This window comes from Delphinus delphis, chromosome 3 (genome assembly GCF_949987515.2).
Source record: "Delphinus delphis chromosome 3, mDelDel1.2, whole genome shotgun sequence".
Taxonomy (NCBI): Eukaryota; Metazoa; Chordata; class Mammalia; order Artiodactyla; family Delphinidae; genus Delphinus; species Delphinus delphis.
This window is the reverse complement of record NC_082685.1, coordinates 29,167,203-29,187,111: the sequence shown is the minus strand read 5'-3', so window position 1 is coordinate 29,187,111 and position 19,909 is coordinate 29,167,203. Positions and strand designations below refer to the sequence as shown.

At 47.4% G+C, this 19,909-nt stretch overlaps 1 protein-coding gene across 1 annotated transcript in view; it reads left to right on the top strand.

Annotated features, from left to right (window-relative positions):
• Positions 1–19,909, top strand: part of LOC132423081 (teneurin-2) — a 713,011-nt gene that overhangs the window by 567,894 nt on the left and 125,208 nt on the right. The gene's annotated exons all lie outside the window — the stretch shown is intronic.

Genomic DNA, 19,909 nt, shown 5'->3' with positions numbered 1-19,909 from the left:
TCTGGGGTCCATACTTCCTCTCTCTGGTTCTAGCTGGGCAATGGCAACTGCATTCATTCATTCGTCACGAAACATTTATGCAGTGCCTACTGTGAGCTGGCCGTAGCACACGCCCCCTCCCCTCTTCCGTGGGAGTCCCTGGGGCAGCAGGGATGAGAAGTGACCTGCAGAGGGGCGGTTGACAGCCTGAGGAACTCTAGACCTCTACTGCCTTTTTGACTGCATGAGACTATGCTGTTTTCTAACTTGGGACACCCTCCTGGTGTTTCTACCAATATTTTTGGCTTATTTTTCTACACCATGCTTTGCTCATAGCTTCCCAAGGAGATCAATGTAAGAATAGAAGCCCTGTACTTCAAATGGTAGTTTAAATTCCTTTGTAACACAGTGTAATTACATAAAAGGAAGCAGTCAGGTATCAAACTGTGTGGATACACACAAATGACTCCCTCGTAAGTGTTAATATTTCCAACAATGGAAGACATTTAGTTAAATCAAATGAAGATGGCAACTCATTAAAATTTGATTTTCCCTCGTATCCTTTTTCATCTTTTAATCCTCCATATATGGTACAGCCTGTTCAGTTAAACAGCACTCATTAATTAAACCTCAGCTTCTGCTAGCTGTATCTATATTTTTATTTATTAGGACAACCTTTAGATGATTATAATCTAATTTAGTTGGATTACTGCTTGGACATCTCTAAGTAAGAAAACTGTGGGGTTTTCTGGTGGAATTACTGGCTAGAGGAGGATGCGGGAGAAATCAAGTTCTCCCCTGGCAGGAGCTGGCAGACAGGTCTCTCCTCTGCTGGCGGCGGGGGGGGGGGGGGGGGGGGTGCTTAACCTAGATTTGGATAATAAGGGTACCATGCATTCAGTATCTTTGTATCTTTGTTGACTATAGGAAGGGGGGGGAGGGCCAAATCTATAGAAGAAGATGTAAATTCAAACACCCCTATGTGGGTGAGGCAAGCCCAGTATAAGTAAGTGCATTAAATAGGGTGTAAAATGGTAAGGATTGGAAACAATCTGGAAACTAAAGGCCCTATCTGTGGAGGGCAGACACAACCCGCCACTGGCTGAATGTTGCCATGTAGAAATGCAAGCCTAGTTTTGCCAAATTTTCCACTTCTTCAGTAGAAGCCAGAGATCCAGATTGGTACGCACACTCTCCCAACGTTTAAATGTTGGCAAGCAACTCAAAATGTATGCAAATGCTATACAAGCCATTCAAACAAGACTGGGGGCCAAACGAGACACCCATCGACTGGGGGCCAAACGAGACACCCATCTGTGGCCACTGACATCTCCAGTGAAAGCTGAGTGCTGAATGAGGAAACATCATTTGCCTGGATTGAGACTTACATAGCTTTGGCTACTTTTCTTTGATACCCCACCTCTCCTGGTGACTGGTTTAAGCTGGTGGGAGTCTCATTATCCTGATATAACGGTGATACTTTGCACTTACATGGTGAATTTTTCTCCAAGGAGCTCAAAGACTTTGTGTTGCCTCAGTCAACCTCACAACAAGCCTGTGAGGCCAGCAGGAGGCTCTTGCCCCCCAATACACAGTGAACAGCATCAGGAAGGATTTGACATGAGGCAGCCAGGTCGACTCATTGGTTTCAATCCACGGTCTACACAATTGGCAAATACAGCATTCAAGAAGCATGGGCAGGGTTTCCAGTACTGCCTCCTCTGCTGCCCTTTCTGGCTTCTATTCCTTGCATCTGCTCCAGTTGACAGCTCAGCCCCAGATCTCAACAGTATAGGCCAACTGAGCCAGTAACTTATTCCTGTGCCGTGCGTGTGAGTGCGTACACGTCTGTGTGTGCATGCATGTGTGTGCACCCATCTGACTTCTCAGCAGGCCCAGCATGGTACATCCGCACCCATTACAACATGTCTCTGCATTGGTCATTGGTCTAATGCCATGCTCTGAAATGCTACCTTTGCAAGTGCTCAAGACCTAGAAACTCCAGATAGGTATCTTCAGGAATCTGGATACCTGTATTTTACTAACCGTGCCTGAATAATTCATGCTGCTTGAGGTCCCTATGTCCCTTTCTCTTCCTCAGTCTGATAGAATTACGATGGTAGAGGAGAAGTGTTTCCCTTACAGAGCTGGCACGTGTGCCCTCTCTATGGCCACGGTGGATTAGTGGGAATGGCCGTGTGAAACAGGCGCAAGGGCCAGAGCAGTGCAGTAAAGGGCCAGGAACGAGGATCTTCCCTGAGTTGCCTTGGGGAGAACAGCCAAGGAAGTAACACTGACCATCAGTGATTGGAGCTCTGTCACTGCCGTCACTTCCCCTCCATGACTGGGCTCAAGGGCTTTCCTACACAGTCCCCCTGCCCAGCCCCTTCCCCTCGGCTTCTTGGGCATATGTGCTGTCTGTCTTGCTCTCCTCAGGGGAATTCCGTCCATGGGCTTTGCAGGCATGACCCAGAAGGAAGACTCCAGTACAGCAGAGTGTAAACCTGTTGATCTTTACCCCAGGACAGCAGAGCACGAGTCTCCTGCATTTTCTAGATTACCGTGCTCTTCCCTCCAAGCTGTCTCAGATCAGGCTGCTGATTCCCGGGAACACTTCCCAGCGTGATATTCTACTAACAGTCGTTCACATTCTCTGCATGCGAGCATGCCATAAACATCCTTCAGAGGAAGATGCAAAAATGAGAGAAACACCTGGCCACGTTCAAATGCACGTGTTGGGGAGAAAACTCAACTTATTGACATTGGAACGACAAAGGCTGTCCTACGCACCCAGCTTGCCATCTGATCCTGCAAATCAGGACACTCTTCATTAGAGTCAAAGGAAACTGCCTTTACCAGGGATGCAAACTTTCAAGGTCTGCAGGAAAGCAATGGAAATCCTTCCTCAATCTAGTCTGAGCCACAGTGGACTGAGCCTCCTGAATCAACCATAATGTTTCAGCTCGTCCAGTAGATCAAAACCAATATTGAATACGTTTAAAGTATGTAGATTAAAAGAACGATTTCTTCCTATATATGAGTATAGCTGAGTATATAAAGAAATGGCTTTTTTGCTGCCTTGGGAGAAATCGACTTGTGCTTTCCATGTGGCCGTTCAGAATGGAAGCTTTCAAAGGTCCGCCGGGGCTGCTCTTTGTCTCCATACATTACGCTTCTCAAAATATTCAATATCATACAAACAAACCATCATTTGTATTTTTAGAACAGATAAGCAAACATACATTTGGGGGAGTTCAAGGGGCACCATGTTGGGGACTCCTCTGTCATAATGGCCTCAGGGTGACATTCTAGAAAGTCAAAAAAGCCAAGGTAGCCACTGGCATCCTCAGTGCTGGCAAATCTGGTAAAGCCCAAGGTGCCCACGGTACGGTGTGTAAAATGCCAGGGCGGGTGACGCTCACCGTAGATCTGCCGGCAAATTCAAGCCCACCTGGCCGAACTGGCCTCCGGGTTAAATTTACTCCTGAAGGCAGACACCGAAATTCAAGGGAAGTGCAAGAGGCCAGATGCACTGGTCAGCAGGGAGTTCGGCCACTGCAGTTTCAGCTCGCAGCCCCACTCAGGTTTCGGAAGAAACTGAAGTGAAATTCCAGGTTGAGTTAAATACCTGGCAGGACCACAGGTCGGTTTCAGTGCATCTAACTGACCTCAGCTTCCTGGGATGCCTTTACCTTGACATGTAAATTTCCGCATCCATTGCCAGTGAGATTGGGTTACGCTAAGCAATGCAACCTTAAAATATTTTCGGAGCAGTAAAAGCAAACGATGGCAGTGTTATAAAATCCCGCCTTTTAGCAGACATGAAAATGTTACTGATACTGATCGCAGCGAGGTAAAAAGCCACAGGCCAAGACTGAGGGGAAGGAGGCAGAGCCCCTGGAAACAGCATGAGGCTGACACGGGAAGACAGGAGTTAAAGCCAGCTGGGAATGGCTTCAGAAGCTAGAAGTGCACATTGCTGGGGATTTTGCTTTTCATTTGTTTTTCTTCCCAGGCTGGGGCTTCACCCCTTTCTATTAAAACCCTGACAGTGGCTCCTAAGAAAGACGACCTCTGGCAGGACCAATTCCTTTGGTTTGGCCAATCCTGCCACCCAGCAGCAAAAGTACTACCCAGAAAGAGCCTGAATGATCCCCTGCCCTGAGCAGGAATACAGAAGGTGCTCTGTAAGTGCTAGCTGGCTTGAGATTCCCTGGGTATGACCCTCTGAGCCGTTTCAGAGAGAGAGAAAAAGAGAAAGCACATCAGATCTGAGGAGAAAAGCTGGAGAGGAAAAGAGTGAAGAGCCACTGTGAGTTGGCTTCAAAAATCCTGTGTTTCTTCTTTGTTATACAGCAGCAACTGACACAACAATGTAAAGCCATTATACTCCAATAAAGATGTTTAAAAAAATGTTATAATGTTAAAAAAAAAAATACTGGGTTTCTTAGCTGCCCAAACAGCCCATGGGTTACAAAGTCAAGAGCTGGATTGGAAGAAGGAATAGCAAAGGGAATAACCAAAACTGAGTAAGTGCAGGGTTCCTCCTGAGTTGGGAACATGAGGGCTTGAACAGAGGATGTGCGGGCCTGTAACCTGGTGCATACATTCAAAATGACCCAGAATCACTCCCAGTGGAGTGAAAAATATTCCTTGGGAGGGTGTGAAAACATCTTACTCTTTATTGTATAAAACAGATTCATGGGGAAGGAAACAGTAACCAAAACCGTTAGGAAATATTCATCTGGTGGAAGAGATGATCAACTGATTCGTTTCCGAACTTCAATAGAAGTGGCCTCAGGTATCTTTCCTGAAGACACACTATGGCTTAGGAAGCTTTCTTCCAGTTCACATTTCTGTCTTTATCACCCCTTGCCGGCTGACTCAGGCTTACACAAATCGGTCTGGGCTGAAATAAGGAGACGGGACAAATAATTGACGTCATATATGTTTGGAATTTACGGATTGACCGACTTCCCCTTTCGGATAATAATAGCTGATAGTTACTGAGTATTGACCATAAAACCTGCCAGTCCTGGTGCCAAATTCTTAACGTCTTGACCTTCTCTCGTCAAATCTTCACTTCAGTTTTGCGAGGTGGGAACTGTTGTCATCAGCATCGTCCAGGTGAGAAAACCGGCTCAGAGAGGTTCAACAATCAGTGGAAGTCTTAACTGGCAGGGACAGGGGGAGGTGAGCTCTACATCCAGGTTGACTTGACAGAGACCAGGTGTAACCAGTACACTGTTTTGATCAGCTGCTTTGACCCCAGGTAATTACAACAAGAGGGTTACTATGGAGGCCAGCGATGAAATCAGAGTATATATGGGCACCAGGGAGCCACCCTCACCTACTGGTAAGGTCACCACCTGCAGAAGCATCTGTTTGGTGATGGAGAATGACCCCCCCGTTAGTATGCTTTGGGGTTCTCTGCTTTACCAGTGCCCCCTGGCCAAAGAGTGCCCTAACTTATCTCAGATTTCGAAAATGACTTACTGCCCCTCAGCATAGGCGTCCTTGACCAACTCCCCTAAATTTAAGTTGACTTTCTGTCAGAGTTCACATTGCTACCAACTTTTCATTAAACTAATTATTCAAAACAATTCAGAGTTAGCGTTCTCACAGCAACTGTAACTCTGCCGTGACTATATTAAGGTGTAAATCGAACAGCATGTTTTGCAATGAAGTTAATTTTATATTCACCAGAGAACTGAGTTATAGTTGCTGTGGGAACCATCATTTCGAATCTCTTGACTTCCGTGCATTTACATTCTCAACCACAGCGTTGCACACTGTAGCATATTTTGCATGGATGCTTAATTTGCTTCGCACCGTGGCCTGTCTACCCTGACCTTGGGCGTCTTGTCAGAGACTAGCATAGCAGCCTTCTGGTTTTCCCAGCCTTCTTTCTTATCCTGGTACCTATGACACAGCATGGAGAAATCACCAAGAAACCAAAATGGTTCCCATTTTATCTTTAAAATGTTTTGGAGAGGTAACTTTCCTTAGAAGCACAGTCAGGGAGAGGTACCGAGTCTTGGGCAATGTCGACTAAAGCAGGCGATGCCATTGCATTTGTGTGGAGCCAGGATTCTCATCCAAGGGTAATTTTGGCCCTGCGCTGTGTTATTCAGTACCCACAGGGTGACCTCTGAAAGCTCCAAGACCTTGCAAGTACCATTAATCATGCCAGCATGCACAGCCATACGTAAGAACTTATTGGAGCTCCGGAAAAGCTAAACAACGTTTCCCAGAGCCCCGTAAAACCCAAGCGTCTCTAAATCAAGACGCATGGCAGGGCCTCTCTAAAAGGGACATTCAGCAGAACTGGAATAGAACTCGGGCTAAGTCCTGGTGGTATGGAATAGGTAACATGTGCCAGGGTAGAGGCAGAGGCTTGTGTGGGAGGGCTAGCAGAGCAAGTGAAGCTCTGAGATGGTTAGAGACGCGAGCGTTCCGTCTACAAGGATTATCGATTTTTGTAGCTTTATTGGAAAAATCAGTCATGCTTTCTGCCTCCCGGGGATTGCTCGGCTGCAATTTGGGAGTGTGTATGTGTGGAAACTCGGCAGGTTAAGCAGCTGAGTAGCCGCTCCCATTCACCATTCAATTATCCATTTAGCGAAAATGTGACAGCAGAAACATACTGCTGTTTTGCATGTTTAAAATGTATTTGAAAGGAGGGATTTTTTGTTTCTCTGTAAATGAGAGGATTTCCAAGAGGAAGCTCTTGCCTTCCTAAGGGCACACTCGTTATGCAAAACTGAAGAATAGCACCTAACAATAGCATGGGCTATTGTTGGAATTCTATACTCTCGGAAAACAAGTCTCCTCATTCCTCTTACGGATGGAGACTTCTTGCAGAATTGGTAGATTAAAAACCCTATCATGACCAGCAACCTGCCCCCTAAGTCCTTGATCAGCTAAAATACGCTTTAAGAAAAGGACTAGAACACTACATGCGAGTAGAGTTTCAGAGCACGGGATACGGTCAGGACGACAGGGTTCCCCGCGTCACAGGGATGGGGATTGGTGAATGATGAAGGTGCTGGTTTCGTGAGTAAGGGCGGGGTGGGAGACACCATGCCAGCCAGAGGAGAGAAAGGTGAAAAGCGGAGGGGAGATTGCAGTGTTTTTATTGTTTCTGTACCAGGCAGAAAGTAAAGAAAATAAGACGAAATATGGTTTCTGTATGAGGTCATTTGATATGCAGTGTTCTGAGAGCACGCCTTCAGAGGATTTGGAGAGATTGATTGGTAGGGAAAGCTCGATAGCTTAATAAATAAATGTAAATATAGATAGATAAATAGATATTGGATAAGTGATGGGTGGATAGGTAGATGATAGATAGAGATAGCTTTAGTGTGTTTGAGTGCCACAATTCAGATGCGTCAAGCTGACCTATAGAGATAAACAGAATGCAAAGGGATTTAAAGTCCAGGATTAATAATCTGGGAGGATGCTTGGGGGTGGTCCAAGGAGGCCTTAATGCCAAGAAGAACTAGACAAAGCTGGCAGAATACATGCAGCCTGTGGTCTGAAGTCATTATGTTAAGGAAGTCAGGAAGCTCGTTTGCTGGAGCTGTTCCACGTTAGACTGCCAACCCTGTCTATAGGGACAGAGCCTGGGAGACCCCGTGCTTCTCTGATCTCCTCCACCCATGCTGCCCTTTCCCTTCACTCTGCCTGTTGTCTTTAATAAGGAAAAGCAACTTGGAGAGGAGGGCAGAATCCCGTGTCCTCAACCCCATTTGTTCACTGATTCTCAGCTGAGGACTCAAATGTATTTGCATAACCGGAGTGCTGTATTATGGACGAAGTAGTTTATCCTCTGCTTTTGTGTCTCAGAAGTCTTTTCTTTTGGAGGGTATGTGTAGGGAACCCTAAATCCATAGAGAATTAGCCTCGCCACACAGAGCCGTGGTAGCAGGGCACCCCTGCAGCCTGCCTGAGCCACCACGACAGTTACCAAGACTATCCCTATGGCCTCCTCCTGGCCAGCTTCCCAGATCCCACCCTGGCCCCATCCCTGTGTGTTCTCCTTGCACAAAGGGACCCTTTAAAACTTCAAGTCACATCGGGCCACTCCTCTGCTCAAAATATCCCCAGAGCTCTTGTTACTCAGAATAAAGCCACCATCCTCAGAGTAAACTGCGAGGTTCTGCATATATCTGTCCCCACCCCGCCTTACCCTGTCCCCACATTGTCCCCTTGTTCACTCTGCTCCAGTCACACTAGCCACCTTGCTGTCCTTCCAACACCCCAAGCACTCTCTGCCTCAGGGCCTTTGCACCTACAGTTTCCTCTGCCTGGATTCCTGTCCCCCCAGACACTGGCATGACTCTCTCCCTCCCCTCCTTTAGGGTTTTCACTCAAACATCACCCCATCAGCGAGGACTTCCCGGACCACCCCATACATACCAGCAATCCCCCTCACACACCACCCCCATCACAGTTCCCCTCCTTGTTTTATTCCCCCCCTAGCGATTATCACCATCTGACATGCCATATTAATTTCTTATTTGTTTACTATGAGTCTCCCCCAGTAGAATGTAAGACCTTTAAGAGCGAGACTTTGTCTCTTTTGTTTACCACTATATGTTCTGTGTCTAGAAAGTACCTGACATTTGGTAGATACTCAGCAGATATTTACCGAATGAATGAAAGAATAAGCTCATGAATTTACTCTGGAAGCTGACACATTATAACAACTCCGTACATGCTTGATGTTGCATTGGGATTTCTCCCTTAGAAGTCCTTTCACTTCCTGATTTCCACACGCTAGACCCAGCAAGGGCGTGGGGTAGAGCTGGAGACAAAGGGCAACCCTCTTGACTGGGGACCACCAAGCCACTCAGGCAGGACATCATGGGGTGGCTTCACCCGGCAGGATCCTGTCCGCTTCTCATCTGATTAACAGAGTGGGTCAAGCTCCAGACTGACACCTCACACTACCCTAAACCACCTAGAAACTCAAAATGGTCCTTGATTAATCCACAGTGAGGAAAACCCACATCTCCGTCTCAGTGTATTGTCTCCCTCAAGAGAAATCTATATGGGAAAGGAAGTTAAGATCAGAAGATCGCCCGGGAAGCAGAGAGTCAAAGCAAGGGGTGTGTTATTCCGATGCCAACCCTGTCCCTATAGAATCCTCCCTGGTTAGAGGGAAGCGAAGTGCATGGGCCCAGAGTTGGACGGGCCTGGGTGCAAACCCCCAGGCTACCACTTTCACTGATTATGACCCTGGGGAAGTTCATTAACTCTCTGAGCTCCAGATTTTTCAGCCACAGATGATGATAGTAATTTGTACTTTATATGCTCCTTGAAAAGACTCAATGAAGTCATGAGGTTGTGAAGTGCCGAGCACCGGGACCCGCACTCGTCAGTGGCAAGCGGTGTCCCTTTATTCCCCCCAGTCAAGCAGGACGCACTCACTGCTGAGTTGACCCTGACTCTCTACTGCTCCACGGGGCTCCCGTTCCACACCCCGGGCAGACCACCCCTCTCTGTTAACATGCTTTTTTGAGCCTGAATGAGATTTCTCAGCCCTGGGATCCTTTACGGTTTCACCTCACACGCCTCTTGCATTTAAGGGGGATTCCGAAGATAACGTGTCACATTATGTGCCCATCTTACGCATGTACCTTTCAGGAAGTTATCTCACTTTTCTCATTTCCATTTCCTCCTCTTGGGAGGGCACCTTCCTGGGGTCTTTGCTCTACTGACTGCGCTGATCCTGGTGTCAACAGTAGCGGACACTCCCTCGCCATCACCAATTCAAGTGCCAATCAGAGGCTCTCCCAAGCCGTACGGGACCCTTCTGCTACTATTTGAGGTTACTTTCTTTTTTGTTTTCTTCAAGGTTACTTTTAACAACAACACTAATAATAATGGCTATCAGTTCTGGATCATTTACTATCATATTACTATTTACACATGGTTTACACATCATGCGTATTTTTGCATTAACACCTATTAACACTCATGCTAAGTATGATAAGTAATACGATATGTATTCTCTCTTTTAAATCCCAACAACCCTCTAGGATAGGTACCCTTCTAGCCCTAGTTTCATAGATGAAGAAACTAAGGAATAAAGAGCTTATAATTTTTGCCTAAGATTATACAGCCAAGGGATATAGGGCTGGATTCAGAGCCCACTGCCTTCACCACGCTACTGCCACATGGTTACTGGGCTGACCTGGTACTTTGGCCCAAGGAGGCCACAGATACTGCTGGAGGACCCAACGTCCTCAAACAAGTAACCCAGTATAAAAGTCTGTGCCCTCTCCCTTGCTCTTGGGGGGGGTGTTCGCCTCCATGACCACCAGTGAAAAGAGCCCAGCCCTCACTCGCTGACCTTGATAATGACAGTTATCCCAGGTGGCATGCGACTGAGGGGTTTCCTGGGGCTCAGGACTTTCAGGGCTAAAACCCAGATAGTCCCGGGCAAACGGGGACAGTCGGTCCCCCTAGTCGAGAGCAGAGACTCTGGAGCCCGACCTCACATCCTGGCTCCACCACTAACCAGCTCTGCCACTTTGGTCAAGTTACTTAACTTTTCTGTGCCTCCATTCCGTCTCCTGTAAAATGGGAATAATACTAGGGCCTACACCATAGGGTTGTTGTAACCGTAAGTTAATGCAAGAGAGGCATATAAAAGAGTGCCAAGGCACACAGAAATGTCTAGTTGAGGAATTGCTATTATTGTTGTCATTCTCTTAAAAGCTTCCTAAAATCCAGAGTTACGGTCCTGGGGCAGGTTCTTTGTCTAGCCCTTTTAACATCTATAAGAAACAAACATTTAGTGATTTCCTTACATTTTCTCAAGTTGGGCTGCAAACAGCAAAAGAATATACAGGGCAATTTATCATCAGCCTGATCTTAACAGCAGTTAAAAGGGAGCCATGAGCCTGCGGTAAGTAACCAGTCCGTGCCCACAGGCCTTCTAGGTGTTATTTGTATTTTTACGAGCCTCCTGTGGCTATAGGGATGCTCAGTGGGTGTAGAAATTGGATGGTTAAAAATAACGAAAAAGAGATCAAAGCCCGTGCCTTTGTTCCTATCTCCATACCAGGGAGGTACCACATTCATTATTTGCTGGACAGCTGTGGGAGTAAGCAACCCGAGCTACAGTAACTTGATTATCCTCCAAGAACCAAATTAAACCATTGAGCTTTCTGATTATTGTCATCCCTGCCTTTGTGGAACTCTTGTTACCCTCTTCATCTACCAACGTGCCTCTGTCCTCCCTCGCTGGCTGCTCTATCCTGTCTCTCTCAGTCAGGAGGGATCAGTTTATTCCAAGGTGAAAGGCAGGGACTCCTCCAGCACTCCTCCACCGCCTCTGGCATCAGCTCAGTTTTAGACCCTGTACCGGAACCAACTGTCTCTTTTGCTTGGGGAGTGACCCGCAGGAATCTCCTCCCTTTGCCTGGCTGCCGAATCAAGGGCCCAGTGAAGCAGCAGAGGCACCACATGGTTTATTTATGCATTCATTCAACAAACAGCTTTCATGCCAGGTGCTGGGAAAACAGCCTGTACCACAGAGTCAGAGTCTTTTGCACTCGGGAGGCTTGGAGGCTCCCGGGAAGATGAGCGTTGAGGCTTCTCAACCTCAGCTGCACAGAGGAACCACTTGGGGAGCTCAAGAAATCAAAATACTGATGCCTGGGTCTCATCCTCAGAGATTCTGATTTAATTGGGGGTGCAGCCTGGCGTCCGGATTTTTCAAGGCTCCCAGGCGATTCTAATGCGCAGCCTAGTGGAGACCCACTGCTCTAAACAAAAGAGGAATCAGAATGATGGTGAGTGCTTCAGGAGGAGTAGGTGGTGCCGTGAAGTCATGTGATGGAGGGGGAACCCTGAGCTGCAAGTCAGAGAGCCTTCCCTGAGCGACCGCTGGCTCAGACAAGGATAAATGGCTTTGCCAAGTGAGTGCGGGGAGCAGAGTTTAGGGAGAGGGATCTGCAAAAGTGCAAAAGGAGGAGGATCCAGACTATGTTCTAGAACAGAGGAGGGCAGCGTGGCCAAGGTCAGAGCAGAGACTCAAGTGACAGGAGATGAGGAGGGGAGAAATGGACGGGTTCCTATCAGGCAGGGCCTTGGAAGCCCTTTTAAGGAGTTAGGACTTAAGCCTGAAAGCAGTGGTTCTCACCCAACAGCCATCGGAACCTGCTGGAGGGCTTGTTAAAATGCAGGTTGCCTGGCCCCATCCCCCCAGAGGTCCTGAATGGTGGGTCTGGGATGGAACCTGAGAATGTGCATTTCTAATGAGATCCCAGGTGATGCTGCTGCTTCTGGTGCCAGAACCACACTTTGAGAAGCAGTGCTGTGATCTAAAGCGATGGGAGAAACTCCTGGCTCATTGGCAGCGGGTTTCATCGTGGCCCCAGTTGCTGTGGGCCTTGGCAACCTGCTGATATGTGCGCATCACTACCCATGACATCCTCCTCTGATTGGGTGAAGTGGGATAAAGAAAGGTGTTGTTCCAGGGGAAGAAAGCAGGCTCCCCTCAAGGAAAGCAAGGCTTGTGTTGGACCCCAGTACTACCGGGTGATAATGACTCAGTCCCAATCCACTAAGCAATTGACATGGGATTTCCCTCCCAAGAAGAGCTATTCCCGGTTACTGCCGCCTAAACTCTGTTTCCTCCCCTCATGATTTCTACTCTTTTTTCAAAAATTTATTTTATTTATTTTTTGGCCGTGTTGGGTCTTCGTTGCTGCATGCAGGCTTTCTCTAGCTGCAGTGAGCGGGGGCTGCTCTTCGTTGCGGTGCGCAGGCTTCTCATTGCGGTGGCTTCTCTTTGTTGTGGAGCACGGGCTGTAGGCGCACGGGCTTCAGTAGTTGTGGCACGCAGGCTCAGTAGTTGTGGCTCGCGGGCTCTAGAGCACAGGCTCGGTAGTTGTGGCGCACGGGCTTAGTTGCCCCACGGCATGTGGGATCTTTCCAGACCAGGGCTCGAACCCGTGTCCCCTGCATTGGCAGGTGGATTCTCATCCACTGCGCCACCAGGCAAGTCCATGATTTCTACTTCTAAAAAAATTGTGTTAATAAGAGTTCGAAGCATCAAAACAGTACAAAATAAGATGCATTTCGTTTTCTGAGCCCAAGGCTGAGCCCGCTGCCTTCCTTTTCCCATACTGACAGAAATGATGCTGATCAGTGAGAATCGTGGTGCGTCCAGGAAACATGTGGCATTGACACCTGGATCCAAACTTACGTCACCTCACGGAAGCCCTGCCGTTTCTGTTGCTGCCAGGGTGGAGGGGCATGACTTCTGCCTTATGAGCAAAAGAGGCACGTTAGACCATGGAAAGGATCACTGCCCTTCCCAGCCCTCCCCCTCCCCCTCCACCCCCACCCCTATGCAGACCCTTAAAGACATACACACGCTGTTGAAACGAAGAGGAACATCTGCCTCTGGATTTTCCACAACTTCTCTGACAAAGCAGGGGCAGTTGTTCAAGCTCAGGTTCATGGCTGAGCGCCCATTGCCAGTTTGTGCCTCTTCACCACTCCTTCCTGCTCACAGAGATGAGCTAGAGGACCAGCCTTGCTGTTTTCTGGGACCAGAATGCTTCTTTGGCTGTCAGTCTTCTCAAATTAGTTGGAGTTTTCCCCGGAGTGTCTCGAAACACCAGATTAATTTTTGAGCGTTTGTCGCTGCCGTTTAGTAGAAACGGCCACCAGAGCCCCAGTGATCCCCCGCACCTCAGCTGTTTGCAGGTCTAAAGAGTTCTGGAGTGCAACGGCAGACTCTATTACATATTTCCAGTGTGTGTCCGTTCCTCAGTTCCAACGGTGCGCAGCTCTGAGAAAACAGTCATGTTTAAAACAGTTGGGGGAGGGGGGGGTTCCCTCATTAAGTTAACAAGCAAAAGTACAATGCCGCCCAAAAGGAAGTCATCACTTATTTCACCTTCAGCTCTCTTGCCCTTCAGAGCCACCCTCAGCATCAGCGGGTTTTCTGAAAACACTTCTAGTGACATTACTAGATTCTTGGGTGGTGGGCAAAGGGGAGTGAGGATTTCCTAGAATGTGATGCAATCGCACACTCAGGACCACCCCAGAAGCCTCCATTTCTTAATTTCAAATAGGCTAGGCTCTTGTTTTTTTTTTTTTTCCTGATCTGGAGGTGAGGCAAGAAAAAGTGGCCTGCACTTCAAACTATGCCCCCCCCCAAAAAAAGCCTGCTGCTAATTATAATATTTGTAATATCAAAAATTATATCAACATGAACAACTATAAGTACTACTCTCTATTGAGCATTTACAGTGTGCTCAAGCTCAGTCTTTGCCTTTATCATTTCATTTTACCCCTCTGACATCTGTATAGAGTAAGTATTACCATCATCCCTCTTCATTCATTCACTCAGCAAACGTTGATTGCGTGTCTGTCATACGCCAGCTATTTTTCTAGACACTGAGGATACCTCAGTGAACAAGAGATGCAAAAATCCTAGCCCTCGTGCAGGTTGCATTCTGTTGGGAAGGACACGAAATAAGATTTATTAGCAAGATATAAAGTTTTACAGACGGGGGTGAAAGGTGAAGCTACCAGCTCAAGGTCACACAGACAACAAGAGGCAGATCTAGGTTTTTGGGGGGTTTTTTTGCAGATCTAGGTTTTAATCTCAGACCTCTGACTCCGAACTGGGTTAAGGTTTTCCCCTTGGTTCAGAAAAGCCTTCCTACAAGGGTGTAGTCCAGGCTGCAGTAGCTCTCCCAATGGTCTCTTGAACCGAGCACGGACGTCTCCCTTCTCTGGCTTTCCTTGTCATCTGTCTGTGTTGGCATGCAGCCTGTTCTGTGTTTTCACTTGCATTCCCATCTGGGTGTTGCCCTCTCTGCTTTTCTAAGGTGCGCCTGATGTTGAATGTTAAAATCCTCCTTCTCTTTCCACGTCCTTTCTGCCGTATTAGCCGCTTATTTCTACCCCTCAAGTGCTGCACGTGGCAGAACGTTTCTTGATGCTGTTTTAGAAAAGCCTTTTATGGCAAGTATAGCTTTCTTCAAGTACATGTATGCTCCCCTTTTTACTGTGCTGTAGACATGATTTTGCTCACGCCTAATTTTTGTTGGGGCAGAAAGCCTGCCTATCTGGTAACTGTGTCGACGGATTTTTTTTTTTTCCCCCAGTCTTTGGAATCCTGTGTGTAGAAAATTCTTGGAAACTATTCCATCTTCACTCTGCCAAAGGCATTAGAGATGCTAATTTCGGGCAAAAGTCATTCGTTCATGCATCCCCTGACTCTGTGTTGAGTACTGGCAATCCAAGAGTAAACAAGATAGACGTGGTCCCTGCCCTGACAGGTTTACGTCATAACAGAAATGCCCAGAGCAGTTGTACACTGCACAGTTCTAGGGGCCCCATTCAAAGGGCAGTGAATGACGATGTGTACCTTTATTACAACAATTTTCCTGCAGGTGACAATAAAATGTCTTAAGGAAGGGCTGCTACAAGGGCTAGCAAGCATCAGGGAGTTGCCAGACAGTTGGGATTCAGTGTGGTGGATGGGATAGGATAGGGTAAGATAAAGGTACCATGACAGGTGGAGCTAGCCTTGATTTGGGAGCTTTGGAAAGGCTCCCTGGAGATGACTTGGGCGAAGGATGGGTTAAAGTTAGGCAGATAAGGAAAGGCCGAATGGCTTCCGTCTGAACAAAGCCTAAAGTGATATTGAGTTAGGCTGATGTGTTGACAACCAGTTCATGTAAGATCTGGAAGCCAGGGTAGGGACTTCAGAGTTTGCCCCAGGGTCAATGGAAAGCTCTAGAAGTATTTTCAGCAATGTCCAGAACAGAGAGAAATGGATGATGGTGCAAGACCGGAGGCAGGGAGACCAGTTAGATGGCTTTGACCAGAGTCTAAACCAGAGATGAGGATGGCTTAGGTTAACGTAGTAACAGTAGGGGTAGGAGTGGAGAGCAGATTCTAGAGATATTTAGGAAGAGCAGGTAGTGCTTCTTATAGTAAAGAGGAAAATTAGGCAGGACTTGGTTTTTGACCAGATACATGAGATGAGAGAGGAGGTGGGGGAGGGTAATTAAGAGTGACTCCAAGGTTTCAGTCTCGGCCAGTGGGGTGTACATGCCGGTGCCACTCGTTGATCAAGGAATCAGAGTTTGGGAGGGGAAGAAAGATCAAGACACTGAATTCTGCTGAGTTTGAGATGCTTGTGAGTGAACAGATGGAGATGCTGAAATGCAAGCTGGAGTCCAGGTCCAGAGATCAGGGAAAGAGCTGAAAATTCAGGAGTCCTCTGTGCGCTTGGCTTTTGTTTTGTTTTTAATCCCAAATTTCTGCATCAGCTCTAATTTTTGTTAAGACAAAAAGCCTGCCTACCTGGTAACTGTGCCAACAGATATATTTCTCCTAGTGGTTGGAATTCTGTGTGTAGAAAAGTCTTGGAAACTATTCCATTTCCACTCTGCCAAAAGTATGGGAAGTGCGAGAGAACCATCCCAAGATATCACTGTTGCCCTTGAAAGTTCTCTCTGTGAAGACGACTTAGATCTTTGAGAAAGAAGTCCCACTAGCTTCTCACCACTCTCAGAAGAGTCTATAGATGAGAGCCAGGCTGAAATGATACTGGCACCACCCGATTGTTTTCCATTCATTTAAGCACCTACTCTGTGCCTGACACTAGGGCAGGTGCTGGGATGCAGCAGCAAACAGGGAAATCTCAGCTCTGATGCAGCTTTAGATCAAGGGCAGGCTTTCTCAACCTCAGCACTACTGACATTCGGGGCTGTATCGTTCTTTGTTGTGGGGACTGTCCTAGGCATTTTAAGATGCTGAACATCCTTCCTGTACCCACCAGTAGCATCCTCCCCTAGATGGGATCATCAAAAGTGTCTCCAGACATGGCCGCATGTCCCCTGGAGGGAGGGATGGGGGACAGAATTGCCTCAGTTGAGAATCTCTAGTCTAGGGTCACGATAGGACCTGAAGTCTCCAACAGCCAGCTCGCCACCTGCACAGAATCAAACAGCTGTGCCTAAGGCCTCCCGTATCGGTGGTCTCGGAGCTAGGCACTCAGGGAAGGGGCAGTGCTAGCTAGCCTGAAATCCAGAAGACTCCATGCAGGAGACCTCATGGATCCCAAAGTATGAGCCCATAAGCCCAATTCAACACCAGTTACAGATTCCTCTCCAGAGAATAGCCACTACCTGATACCCATTTGCCCTCCAGACTAATTACTTGCTACGTTTTGTTTTCCCTTAAGTGGAGGCTGGCTTTGCACTTTAGAAACACAACGAATCACCTCCTCAGAAGGCCACCAACAGAAGGAACTTGTGCTGGGGGGTAGCTTGGGGTTGCCTAGCAACGCCACGCATTCACCAAGGCTGCTTTCTTCCTCTTCGAGCTAAAAAACAAAGTCCCGTCCATTAATTCCCGGCTGCCCCAGAACTTCTCAGAAATTTGCGAGCTTCCCACTGTTCGTGTTTTCATCTTCCTCACACGATGTGGAGAAAACCCAGGACTGTGGTCTGTTTATCTCGCTTCAGTGGGTCAGGGGAGAAGGGGGGGAATCGAGAGAGAAAGAGAAGGGGGAAAAAAGCCTTGTTCAATCTAGGAGCGTGCATATTTTGAGTGCATATCTCTGACTGACATGCTAGTATAGTGTTCTTCGCAAATTTGGCTTTTATGTAGTGGACGTGGGTTTCTTACACAGTGAGGCTTCTGTTGAGACTTTGTGCATGATTTTATTCAAACATGAGACCTCAAAGTAGGTAAATAGCAAAGCACATATAATAGATACCGTGCCAGATGAATGCTGGTAGGTCTCTCGTAGTGTATTCTGTGTGATCCATTCCCTAAGACTTACTGGTAGAAACTGTAAAGCTGGGGGTGGCTGGAGGTTGAAGATACTCTCTTTTCCTCGAGAATTTGTGAAATGTCCCTTGGGCTTTTCCTACTGAGTTGCATTTTGCTCCTGCAGAAATATTTGTGGCATTTCTCTGACACCCACTGGGGCTGGCCTCCCTTCCCAGCGCTCTCTCTCAAAGTATAAAGGGGGAGAGTCACAGGTATTCCAGGTAGGGCTGTGGTCACCTCCTTGGTAAGGAAGGAATGGAAATGTGACTCTTTTTGTGAGGATAGGTATGGGGACAACTTAAGTCTTTTTTCAGATATGCAAACACTGATGATTTGCTCACATCCTGGATTTAGTGCCAGGTTCTTCAACTAAAGAAAAGATTCGCTGGTAATCATCTCCTCAGTCCTCCTCTCAAGACAGCTCGTCTTCCTTACAGAGACTTCTGCATGTAGCACGTCTCCTCTGTTGCTTACCTTGTTCTCCCAGGTCCTAACCCATGCATACCACATTCTGGAAAGGATGGGAGGGAATAAGCATTGAGGAGTGAAACTCCTTAAAGAAGTAAATTTCAACTCAATTTCAAACCCTCCAGCCCTTTCTTCTTAGGAGGAGTCCTTTAAATTCCCACCGCTGCCACTTGCACAAATTAGGTTTATTCGCGTTCTTGTAAGGGGTACTCGAGGGAAGAGAGGAAGGCTGCCAGGTGACGGCCTCTGGAACGCTGGAGAGAGAAGTAGGGGGAGATGCACACTTTCGATTCAGAAGATGTGGGCCACAAAGGTTTCAAATCAATTACCTCCATCAATTACAAAGTGCTCCCTCCGCCATGGCCCAAGCTACCCTGCTCTTTGTGTAGTTTAAAAATAGATATAGAAAGAGATGGAGATAGAGATGGTAGCAGATGTCAAGACAGAATGAGAGAGAGAGAGAGAGAGAGAGAGATTCAGGAGAGTTATTTTCTGAGGACAATTAAATTAATGGTCTTAAACGTAGTAGGGAAACATACCTAGGTTGCACAATGCCATAAATTTCCTCGAAGTCATTGCCTTGTACAGTACACTTAAAACGGGTGAATTTTATGGTATGTAAATTACACCTCAGTAAAGCCGTTAAAGGGAAGAAAAATAAAAACGTATCTAGGAATTCTTGCCAGCAAGTAGGTTTTGTGAGTGTGGCCACATCCTACCAATCCTGTGCTTCTCTCTACATCTTATAAATGGCGACAGAGGTTCTGCCACGGAGACTCCCCATCTCACTATAGTGCCCCCAGCTTTTTCTCTTCTTTCCTCATCCAGGCTCTCTTTGCCCACGCTTAGGTCAGGAGAGTAATAGCTGCAATTGTTTTGGGTGCTGGAGCAATTAGGGAATGAGGTAGGCTGCTGATTTCACACACACAGACACACACCCAAAAGGAAAAGAAAACCACAAAATAGGAATCACTCGAACCCCACTGCCGTCCCCCACGGGCATGAGCATCCCTCTCTCTTTTCCCGATTCATGGCACTCAGCACCTACTCTTTCCCCAGCCTTCCGATCCTGCAGTATTTTAAAATCATGCCATAAATAGGTTGAATGATTGGCAGCCAACATTTTTAAGTGCCCCTTAAAGCGAAATACTACAAAAATATGAAAATAGCCCAGCAGAACCATCCAGCTCTTGGTCATAAGAAGCTCGTGCTAATCGCATGTAAATTTAGCTTTAAAATTCTGAAAGATGGAGGGCACTCTGCCTCCACTCTGGGTTGATAGGGAATTTTCTCTCTTCTGCAGAAGGCTCTTCTGAAAACAGAAAGAAAGAAAAGATTTTTCTTGAGGTAGCATCCATCCGGAGCCAGCGGGCTGGAAATAATGGCCTAGCTAGGTGTGTTGTAAGCTCAGGGCTAGTTTAGCTTTCCGGAATGTTCCCCACTTTGGGAAGGTTGCCTCAGACCCCTACGCACAGGTCAGTGTCATTGGGGATCTTCTGCATCTGGGCCCCTGCTAACGTCTTGCAACCGCATGCGTCGCCTGCTTCCCCGACTCTTCCCAAGGCAGGTCCGGGCCCCACTCCGCGGCTGGCCCAGCGGCTGCCCTGTGGCCTTGCTCCCCCTTTGCATGGCTCCC